This window comes from Lagopus muta, chromosome 14 (assembly GCF_023343835.1).
Source record: "Lagopus muta isolate bLagMut1 chromosome 14, bLagMut1 primary, whole genome shotgun sequence".
Classification (NCBI taxonomy): domain Eukaryota; kingdom Metazoa; phylum Chordata; class Aves; order Galliformes; family Phasianidae; genus Lagopus; species Lagopus muta.
In genome coordinates this window covers 7,474,489-7,486,720 of record NC_064446.1, presented here as the reverse complement: position 1 = coordinate 7,486,720, position 12,232 = coordinate 7,474,489, and the positions used below count along the sequence as shown (strand labels likewise).

Below are 12,232 nucleotides of genomic sequence, written 5' to 3'. Positions count from 1 at the left end.
GGCAAAGCCAGAATTTGAAAGTTTTTAATTACCATCAGCCATTGCATATGCTTGTTATAGAGCCAGCATAAGAAAAATTCAATTCGCAGCACCAAAACCCAGCCCTCCATGTGTGCTGATGCTGCCCGCTGCAACAGCATGTGGAGCTGACGCGCCGGGTGCCATCAGACTGCTGGGTATGGGGCCTCACCTCTGCGTGCTGCTTGGTAGTGCTCATGTAACACTTAGAGAGTAAATGATGCCCTCTGCTATGTTTGAGTGAATCTGGAAGTAAAATCTACTACAAGTGTGATGCTGCTGGCCCTCCCGTGGAGGGAAGTACAGCGAGGCAGCCCACTGGGTGCACGAGGGGTGTGCAAACCCTCACTGCCTGCACGGCAGCCTGGGTGTGAAGGGCACTGGCTGTTTGTCGGGCTCTGCAGGCTGCTCTCGGGGCAGCTTGTTCTGAGCAAGTCCTGCAGAGACCTGGCTCACACTCCCGGCTGCATTCACACACAGCTTTGTACAACCAGAACAGGGCATGTTGTTCTCCCACTGGGAACAAACAGCTCCTCAGGCTGTCCTTTCTTTCTCTGCCTTTCCTTTGGTCCCAGAGCAGAATGAGCCCAGCACCACAAACAGCTGAGCACCAGAGAAGAAGCCGTAATGTCTAACCTGTGTGTCAGGCTGCTGAGGGAGGACTGGCTGTGCTGCCTAGAGTGATGTCTCGCAACACGTCTGTCTGTCCTACAGCAGTGTGTACCAGAGGGAACGGCGGCTGCTGCCTGTCTGCTCAGCTGAGTGCCCAACGCTGACCTCCAGCCTTAGGTCCCACAGCACTGCTGGTTTTCTTGGAGCCTGGAGAAATCTGCCAGAAGCAGAAGGAGCTCTCACCTTATTGTTTTTCTATGGTTTGTCCTGTGTCACAGTCAGGCTTTCTGGCTGTCCCTGCTGGCCCAGTAAATGGGATTTCTTTACCTCTTGTTCTCAAACAGAGGATACAAAGTGTAACTGGGATCTGTGCTTTATCAGTGTATAGAAAATAAGTTGATTGGAGTCAAACCAGTCAGCAGACACCCACCTCGGCTGTTGCTATACGAATAAGGTATCCATGGAGATCAAGAGGCTAAATCTAAGAGACATAAAGATCTGGCCCTTGCCTGTTAGGGATCCAGCTGTATGTACAGATTTGCCTATCCTCTCCATCTTCACAGCAGCAGCCCCAGAGGGCAGGGGAGAGGAGATCCCTCATAGGAGAGGAGATGCTGTGAAGAGGCAGCGAGGCACTGCCTGTTCCCTGCTGGGTTCTGAGAACAGGTGCTGCTCATCCAACCCAGGTAGCTGAGTTTTAAAGCAGGTTAAACCCAAAGATCACAGGAAATGAGGAAAGGAGAAAGGAATGGTTTGGGGGCAGAGCCATTACCAAATCTCTGTAAAATGTTTTTTCCACTCTTTCTGCTATTAAAGTCATTTTTTTCTTTAACACTCAAACTGATTCTGCTTTTGCAGGCTTAGATTTGATTTAAAGTGCTGTTGGCTCGGTTGTGGATTAGCTGGTTCAGACAAGCCTGCAGGCGGATCCCATTAGCACCTGCTCTTCCCGTATCTTTGTGAAGCCTTGCTGGGACCTGCAGGGATGCAGCTGGAAGGGCAGCAGATCCAGCAGTGCAAACACCCACACAGGGCCTGATCCACGCTCCCACGCATGTGAAGACCAAAGAGTACAAACAACCAGGCAGTGCAATGCTATATGTATCCATTTGTCTCTTTTTCTAGGATATTTACAACTTCTTCTTCCCTTACATTTAGCAAATAGATGGACATGTTACCCGCTTGATAATTTTTCTGGAAGGTCTTTGTCTCGTTACTAAAAATTTTCTTTCTGTGAAAGCTGTTAATAAGTCACATCCAGCCTGGAAAAACACTGTGAGGGACATTATCTTTATAGCTGTGCTTTGTGGGGCTTAGACCCTGCTTGCCAGTCTGCTCAATGTTCTCCCTTTAACTATTAGGTCTCAGTAAGCTTGTATTAATTTTGCTTTTCTCCAGTTTTAATGTATGTGCTTAAGAGACTGGCTGGTTGGCTGGCCGGGGGGAGGTTTTAGATGTCAGGGGGAGAGTTCTTCATTGAGAGAGCAGTGAGGTGCTGGCACAGGCTGCCTAGAGAGGCTGTGGATGCCCCATTCCAGGAGGTGTTCAAGACCGGGTTGGATGGAGCCCTGGGCAGCCTGGTTTAGTACCAGATCTGGAGGTAGGTGGCCCTGCCTGTGGCAGGGGGGTTGGAACTTGATCCTTGGGGTCCCTTCCAACCCAAGCCATTCTATGATTGGCATGATTCTGACCAAAGTCCATTTATCTGCCTTGATTTTGCTGACTATCCTGCCTGTTAATTCTAATCAAGATCTTCCATATCCATATTTTTCTCTTCCAGAGAATTACTTGCTCCAGTGTTTTGATACGCCGTTACTGGATTACAGTACTGGAGAACCAGGTTTGCAGGGAGATGTGCTCTGGTAACTGACTACAGCTGGAGTCAGGGACTGTGCTCAGCATTTGCAGAATTAATGTAATTTCAGCACTGAAAGTTGGCAGAAAAGGAATTAAAGAAAAGTAGAATCCGACTCCTCTAGCTGGATAGAAACTTCATGGTAAAGCGTCTCAATTAGAAGGATATGTTTTAATGGCTTTGTAACTGCCTTAACTTTCAGCATTGCACAGCTCTCAGGTCCAGGCAGCACAAGCAGAAGGTGCCTGCAAGGCTCTGTGCTCAGGTACAGGTGGGCTGGCAGAGCTCATCAGAGGTGAAGCACATACTGAAGGATAAGCAGCTGTATGTTGCCAGGAAGCATTAAAAAGTACAGGTAAAATGTGACGCAGGAATCTCTCTTCTCTGATAATGTAAGTACCTGGAAAAACATAGGAATTATCTAGAAGTAATTTGCATAATAATATACATAAATACATGCAGTGTATGCATATAATTCATATATGTATGCATGCATCTATTTCAAAGCAAAGACATTGGAAATGCACACCTTTGCTTCTAAGGGTTAACTATATTTCATTGTTACGCAGTTTAAATCCTCCCAACCTATAACTGCCAGTATGACAATTATTCTTTGTTTCCTTTCTTCCTATACAGTGTTAATTTCTTAATGTCAAATGTGATGCTTTCGACACTCATAAAAAGTACTAATTTGTAAATTAATTTATTTATAGTCTTCTCTATGGAGTTCAGCACCATCGAGTCTGAATGCCCTTGAAAAGTTGCTAGGTGACACTGTCATACCTCAGTCTGATGAACAAATGAGAGCTCGTAATGTTGATGCAGTGACTTTAACCAAGCATTCTGCTTTCATTCTGATAGACTTTTTGATTGCAAATTGTTTGTTGTGAACTGCAAACAAGCTCAAATTATCCTATTCTACAGTTATGGCTTGGTTCATAACTAAACTGGTTCATAAAATCAATGCTAATCTTTCTATGTTGTTTTTATGGAAATCACAGCAAATTCAAATATTTACATACGCACCAATATTCATAGCCTGTTCCAGAAAATGAACAAACCCACCACATTTTCACAATGTTGAACCTGAACAGCATTCATTGACAACATTGTTAATTCCTTCCTTTCCCACCTGTGCTGGAAATGGAATCCAGCTGATTGGAATCCTCTCTGTAATGCTCTTTCACGTTGAGGAAGATGAGTTACAGCAATGGTAGGGCACACAGAGTAGAGGCACATAGATGTGTGTGTGTGTGCTTGTGAGCACCGGGCCTGGGAATCAGCTCTGACTCTACAGTTCCTTGATCAGAATGAGCATGGCTTTCTCCCAGCTCCATCCCAGCAGCTGGAACCATATCACTAATATTACAGCATTATGGCAGGGAAAAGGATGAAAAGAGCCAACAGCCTCTTATTTCACTGCATAGTTTTCCTTCTTTTCTGTTTCATTTTCTTTCTCGAAACAAGCAAACAAAAATAAAAGCAACAATTTCTATTATGTTTCCTCCCTGCTTTGGAATAGTAACGCTGCTGCATTGACTCAGAGCGCTCACAAACAAGGTGATTCCATTTAGGTGGGATTGGTGAGAAATGTGTTTCTGACAATTTTCCTGCAGATTGAAGCCTACCGAGCTGGGAAATGTCTCTCAGTGGGGCTTTTCTGCAGTGAAATCGTGAGTTTGAAAAGGGACTGTCAATGGGCTTTCAAGGCTTTGGCCTGGCTCTCTCTAGCAACATTTTTGTGATCCAAATTGGCATCGATTTGAGATATGTTCCTGTGCAGGGTAAGCAATAGCTTACAGCAGCTGCTAATTAGCTCAGCTCTGCTCTGTTCTTGCTTTTCATGTCTAGATACCTCCTTCAGAAATAAGGAGCAGAAGGAAAACATCCAAGCAGAAGAATCAGAAGGCAAAGAAAAGGGAATGGATGGGGATTGCAACTGAAAAATTAATGAGGAGAGACCTCATTTCACAAAGCTTATATAAAGTCAGACTGCATCTGTGCAAGGAACAGTGACCCAGAAAGAGAAATCTGTAAAAATTCAGGGCAAGGTGCAAAACTTGGTATCCTCCTTCCCTCCGAGACACACCTACACTCACACACAAGGATCCTTTGCTCCAGGCCACTGCAAACACCTTTGTGACGTCCCTCCATCCCTGCAGCAGGCTCTGGGTGCAGCAGCAGGATGCGGTGCTCACAGAGGTGAGTCTGGAAATCTGTGCTGCAAGGTCAGGATGAATTGTCTCACATTTATCAGGGGATATCAAATCTCCTTATGTACCCTATTTACTTTTTTACTGTCTGCTCAATACGCACTTTTGTTTGTTGTTAGCTTCTGCATGAGGTGAAGTACTGCTGCTCCCCATCCTGCTGCCTGGAGAGAATTCCCTTCCAGGAGAGTCTGGGGTTGTTCCCAAGTGAACTGCTAAAATCTGTTTGTGGTATGTCAGAACAGCAGAAGTCTGGAGAAGGTCACATAACTGAAAAGCAAACCGAATAATGGCACTTAGAGCTAAAAAGAATGAGTAATATGTCTCATTACTTTACAGTGAAAATGCACAATTAATGGCATAATCTTACATAACCAGATCCAGAAAAAAATGACCTTTTGCACCTTGCACGACAGGGCTGGGATTCTCAACCCAAAAGCCTGCTCCCTCAGTGCCTGACAAAGAGAGTTCTTCAGATCTCCCTGGAGGAGAGGGACATTTCCAGCTGTGCCACATCAGCACGCAAGATTGAACTGCACCTTGTCTGCTTGCCTGTTGCCTTGAGCAGAAGCTCAAGGGGAATTATTTAAAATGAAGACTGCTTTCTATATTAAGCACATCTCAGGTAATACCGAGCAGCTCACTCTCTACTATTAATGGGTCTCCAGGTATTAGCAGAGCACTTCCCTCTCCTATTAATTTCTCCTGTCAATCTTTGCCTCACAGTTCAAAAAAAGGGATCGAGGCATCATCTGCTATAGTGTAGCACAGGCTTCTCCTCTGAGCAGCATTGCCTGGTAGCAGCCAGCCTAATGTGATTGTTTCCAAACCAGAAAGGACAGCTGTCACTTGCCTCTCCAAAACGTACTCACAGGGTATAATCAAGAAATCTTCTCGAAGAAGTTGTTCAAAGCTATGCTTATCAAATGACTGTTAAGACAATAAACTAGTTAATTTGCTCTAATGGACAGTTGCAGTGTGAGTATTTAGTGTCTCGTTAATATTGACTGGCAATACTTAAAAGAATCCGAATGTTAGCTGCTAGAGTGGCAGAACATAAAGCACTGATGATAAATATTTCTACTTCTACAAGCAGTTCATTCCAGTTTAGTTAACAACTGAAATTAAAAGTGTTTAAAACTCACACTTTGTGAATCTGTTCAGCTTTCCCTTTCAGATGCTCATTGTTAGCTCTGACAAGGTGCCACCATACCATGGTAGGGATTTCTACTGAAACAACTCACCTGGATCCTCCCTACATTTCACACCAACTCGTTCTACTCCTTCCTGTCTCCCCTACTTTAGCCAATATGATGATATAAAGCCGGTTTGTGCAAGGTAAGGCTGAGGATGATTTTTCCACTTACAAACTGGAAGCGCAATGCTGGGAACTGCATTCTGCAAGACATTCTCTGCCAGCATCCTGAGCAACCAAAGAACCCCAAAGCAACACGTTTGTTTTCCAAAACAAGGGTTTCCCAGTGGCAGACCCACATGGGGGTAGTGGGACAACCTCTGCATTGTTATTTGTGTGTTTTGCTTTTGTTTTGCTTTTGTTGAGTACTGTTTAACATGAACTACATAGAGAGGTTACTGAACGCCATCTCATGTTCTGTGCAGTCTCATGAACCAGGGGAAGGGCTGTTTGTCCTTTCTTAAGCCCTGAAGCAGAGGGCAGAGACTATTTTGCCATCTGTTTCACAGTTAGGTCTGGAAAAATATATATTGTTCCATAACTTGTTTATTGTTCCATAACTTGTACTGCTGGCTCCTGCAGCATTCCAATCTGGGGAACTCTGCTCTGGGGAAAGAGCATCACTAGGGACTGGCTTAGAGAAGCCTGTGCAGATAGGCAATACCTCCTTAACCTTGGGATAGTGATTAAAACATTCTTTGAGTCTGCTGTGAGTCAGGTAACAAAACAAAAGGGCTCAAAAGGTCTGGGGAGGGACATAAGCAAATAACAAAACCTAGTAAGACCTTACTGTTGTGGCAGGCAGTTTCCATATATTAAACTTAAGTCTTGCTGAAGTTTTTTTAAAACCACTTATGTACAGTTTCTTTTCACAGAAATACAGGGGAATTATTCTCTTTCCTCTTCCTGAATATCTGATTATTTAGCAGAGTTGAATTATTACTGGCTTAACAAAGAACCATGTGCAATAATAGCACTACTTTTGTAGTAAATTCTATGTTTTGCCTTTTGTGAGCTGAAAGAATCTTTTTGACGCTGACAGGCAATTGATTAGAGCTGGGTAAATAGTATTAAGCAGACAAAATATTTCTTAAATCTTAGCATTTAGGGGATTCAGAATAATTTCCTATCCCTTATCACCATTTAAAAGGATTTTCATTATCCACCAAACAGCATAGATTAAAAAAATAAATTGCAAAACAGTGGTTTGCTGATAAACCTTTGACACTGACTATCTGGTTTTTATCAAACCCAACTAACTTGAGCTTTACCTGCTTTTTCTCTGGTGTCTATACATTTCCAGAGAAATAAAACACTGTTGTATGTAACAAGCAAAGCATATCTAAGAACACATTACCAACAAAATGGATTTCAAACTTTTGATGTTTGTGGTCACTGTCATGAATTTTTATGATGATAGGCATCATAGGAAGCAATAGGTATTGACATTTTTACAATGAAAGAGCAAAAAATTGATTCTGAATCTTTAGTGTATTGATATTTATGTGAACTTATTATTCTAGCATTTGACTAAACTCTCTAAATTCCATTTTGCTTCAGAATTTTTGTGTTTGTTATGCCAAAAGTCTTGTATGGAAAACTGGTCTCCAGTTAATTCTGCACCATAATAAAAGTTGTGACATTTACCACAATGACCGTTATGAGATGCTTGCTTTCTTTTTGGTTGCCTATAAAATTGTTCTAATAGCTACATGATTACTGATCCAAATATAAAAGCATAGCTCCCATCAGCAGAAACCATAAGCAAAGGGTCACACCAAAAAAAGTCCTGCATTTTCAGATGATGTGGGTAGAGATCTGGTTTCAGAAAAATCATATAATAAATATATACCAGAGACAGCTCTTAAAGATGTTCTGTAGCTGATTTCCCTGTATGGTTCATCTTCTAGTTCTTCCTGTTGCTAAGATACTAGCAGCACTGCCTTTCACTGTGGCTTTGGGATTTGAGGATTTATATTCCCTTACTCCCAAGTAAAAGTCTCCTCCATATACTGCATCCATACCTTTTCTGTCACTTTTACTTTCAGAAAGGACAGGTGGAGAGTGTAGGTGACAGAAAGCCACAGCCATCCAGTTACTCCAGTGGAACACTCCTACCTTACAACCACTTACAATCTGGCCTGGTAAATGTTACAGCTTTATTTAGCAATTATGGTTTTGAGGTTGTGTCATAGTAGGTAATGCAAATTCTTCTTTAAATGCAATTAAATTCATTGTCCTTAATGAAAACAGAATTATTTCGCATTTTATATGAGAGTTCTGATTTTCAAAGTTTACTTTAAAATTCCCTACTCAAATACCTGATTGCCTCAGTCAAAACAATTTTGATATCTAAATGGTTTTGTATTTTAGTACTGCCATCAGCCTTGAGCCATCACAAAACCTTCAGGCTAGGAAGTTAACTTCAGTGTTTTATAAATGATGATGTCCATTTCCAGGAGAACTGAAGATGGAGTGATTTGAAAGAAATTCATTCTTTAAAGTTCATCACTCTCACTAAGCATGATTAAATACTATATAATTTAACATTATTTGCTGATAGAAAATCAAAGCATTTGCCCCTAGCATGCTGACATTTACAGCAGTGGAGAACATTTGCACATTTTATGCTTATAATAACAGATGAGGTATGAAATGGATTGTGATAATGCTTTGAACACCATGGAAGTCTTCTCATTTATCATAGCATGGGAAGTCTGGATCCCTACCATTATTCCATACAGTGGAAATATAGAAAAGATTTCTTTAGATCTCTTCAAGGAAGCCCCAATGTAGATTCAATCTCATTTCTTACAGTCTTTTTATTTATTTATTTATTTTTAAATGAGGGCTTGGATAGACAAATAACTGATGTAGATTGTGCCTCCTTAGTGCAAAGAGATTACATCCTCTCCTGAGATGCTCTGCTTTCCTACATTTCTGTGGGATCCCAACTAACCACTTATGTGGAGTAGCCTCAAGAAACTGCAAAAATGAATGCAAATCAAATGGACGCATTGTCCAAGTCTCCTTTTAAATAAGTGTCTTTCCAAATCAGTATTAGGATTTTAAACTTTTATTTGGCATATGCTGGAATCATGGCATCACTGAATTATAAAGGTTGGAAAAGACCTCTAAGGTCTTCAGCCCAACCCCTTCATGCCCACTAACCATGTCCCTCAGTGCCAGGTCTACCCTTCTATTTTTAATCTAAGAGTTATCAACTGCAAGCACAGTTCTGGCTCTGTGATATCTCTGGGCTATATTCCTTGCTTGTTGTAAAACTCAATGTTATGAAACAGAGCAAAAAATTTTAAGAACAAATTTCCATAATATATATATGTTCAAAATTTCTGTAAGGTCACATTTGAAGCTTTACAGCATTACCTCCTCGCAAAACAAGATTAAAAGCAGAAACATTTTAGCCTGCTACATGTCTGAGTTCATTCTTCACAGTTCTCTCTACTTAATTAAGCACATGTAGATGCATACTTTATTCATTTTACTCTTAAAACATTCTAGAAAGACATTTCAAGACATGAGAAACCACTGAAAGATGCCTGAAAATGGTTTAAGGACTTTGTGAATATGCTGAAGGCCGTAGACAAGTTTATGTTCCTCCTTTATCATTAATCTTTCCTGATCTTGGTACTTATGAGCCCATCTCCTGTTCTGCCCAATGTACACAACAAGAAAATGAAGAATCTGCTCTCGTATTTGGATGTTGACTTAGAACATGACTTTACTGGCCATAAGCTGCATAAACATTGTGAATAAGGAACCATTCACATCAAACACAAACAGACATTTATTCTTCCTGCCAAAAGTAGAAGTAAACTATCAACAAAACAAGATGGGCTCTAATAAAATTGCAGTTGAATCCAGATGATTTTAAATGAGCTCTGTTGACCTGTCTGCATCCTGCTGGTTCACATTTTTGCTTCTTGAATAAAACCAATAATGCTAGAGGAGTTTCGCCAGTCAGCTTGAGGTTAAATAGAATGACAGTACAAAGGGAGAAATGCCAGTACACAAAAGAAAAGCACCAGCTGTGTTTGTATTCACCTTTCAACATACTGGCTACTTATTTCAATATTTTTTTTCTCAGGGTTCTGAAATAATACCTTATTTCCATTTGAGTTTCTTAAGATGCTGACAGGTGCTGCACAGGCAATGGCAGGACTTGGGATGGTGCAGCCCATTGAAAGGAGCTCACCAGGGTGGAATTCATGACTATGCCATGGCCTGAGCTACTATAACGTGTAAGCTGTCAAAACTGCCATACCGACAGGCTGTGGAGGTGGGAGAATACTTCAGTAGCTGCACAAGGAAAGGTGAATAACCACTGCCTTCAGTGCCCTCAGATAACAGTTACCTCTCTGCTATTCTTGGAAAAATAAACTCTTCATACTTTGTATTCAGATTTATTCTTGTTTAAGTAGCTGCAAATTATCAGATGTTACATTATAAGAGCTGGGCAGCTCTGTTCATGGTGGTCACATGTCCTGATAATTGCAGCAAGCTCCAATCACTGCCAATGTCAAAAGTACTTCACAGATCTTCAGTGCTATTTGGTCAGCTCTCCAAGTCCCACCCTCTGGGATCATTAACTTCAAGCATCTCTTGTTTCTGCATTTATGTTTTTACTCATCAGTGCTGCTCGCAAGCACCTAATAACGCACCTAAAACATCCTGCCTGCACTCACCCTGATGCAAATAGTTCCGCACATCACCTTGAACTGCAATCAAACAAATGAATTAAACAGTGCAACATCAGCCAGCAATGTGGCAAGATATATGCAATTTGTCCGTGGGAAGAATGTCTTTTTTGTTGTTGTTGTTCTGCAGCATTATAAATGCCTCTCTCTAGATAATCTAAAAGCCCTCTTAATTTTTTTTTTCTGTTTTATTATTCTGAGAATTAAAAGAGGACAAACTGGATTCTTCCTCCTATCCCACCTGACTAAATCTGTATTTTAGACTGAAAGAGTTACTGCTGATACCAAACAGATTTCAGCTGTAGAGGCGCATATATTCAGATTGTGATGCTAAGGCAGGCATGAACAAAGTGTATATATGCATATGGATTTCCTGCTCCTTGTATTAAAACAAGCAAACAACTCACAACTCACCTCTGTGAGAACATGATGGATGGCTCTTCACTGGCCACTGCAAGCAGCATGGAATCACATCTGTTATTCAACCGATTTTCTTGGTGTATCAGCTCCTCTCCGGCTATGCATGAGACATCTCCTCCAGTTTGCCATGTAGGTAGAGCTATGTACAGCTCAAAGCACTGTTGCTTATGCAGCATCATTATTACAATAATATGACTGTAAGAAAAACATGCAGTGACTTCACAAAAACCAATGATTTTATAGTCCAAGTACATGCAACACTATCAAAAGAACATGTATTAAAACGTGAGACACCTGCTGTGTTGAGTTCATGTAAAACTAACAGAACTTAAATCCTGACAGTATTACTAAATACATCTTGAAATAAAAAGCTATCTTGAAAGACCAGCTAGGCCTAAAGAACACATTTAGTAAACATATATCCCTTCTGCAAACAACACGTTAGAGGGTTTTGTTTTCTCATAGGTAGGCTTGTGTTAACTGGGATAAAAAAAAAAAAAAAGGCTTTAAATCCAGAGCCTATTCTGTAAAGGGACTGATTTATCTCTTGATCAAAGGGAAGTGCCTGTCCACTGCCTTTCTAATAAAAGAGAGTTCATGATCACTGCTTACCCAGGAGCATAGGAGAGATCAGCTATTTAGCAGTGAGCACAGGTTCTGAACTATGGGCAGTACCTGCTTCAGAGGAGGACTGGTAGCATTGTCACCCAACAGGAGATGTATTTGGAGAGAGCTTTATACAGCTGTGGAGTCAGTTGGGATGCAGAGGCCAGGTCTGGTCTTCCCTGATATTTCCTGATGCCCCTTTTATTTTTGGTTGTTTTACCTTTCTGCCTCCTTGGGAACCAGCATTACTTTTCCTCCGTGTTGCAGACTCTTTGAGTGAATTAACCCATTGGACCAATTTGTTGTCATCTACCACACAACAAAATTAACAGGCTGTAGATCCATCCATAGAATTATTCAAGGCATCCGTGCAAATTTTGCTCCTTTCTGTCTTTTGACTGAAGTAACTGTTTTTGGCTATAACCTGGAAGCTAGTTAGAGGAGCTTCCACTTTGTTCATTACTTCACCTAGCGTGGACTTCATCATTCTATCATTCATCATTCACTTTACAGTATTTATCATTCATCAATCATTCATCATTCACTTTACAGTGAGGGTGACGGAGCACTGGAACAGGCTGCCCAGGGAGGTGGTGGA

General features: G+C 41.3%; 1 long non-coding RNA gene across 1 annotated transcript; it reads left to right on the top strand.

Moving 5' to 3' along the window:
- Nucleotides 1-568: 568 nt before the first annotated feature.
- LOC125700250 (uncharacterized) lies at nt 569-7,460 on the top strand. The gene is made up of 3 exons (XR_007379821.1): nt 569-2,627; nt 4,337-4,687; nt 4,818-7,460. It is a non-coding gene; the product is annotated as an uncharacterized LOC125700250 (long non-coding RNA).
- The last annotated feature ends 4,772 nt before the right edge of the window (nt 7,461-12,232 follow it).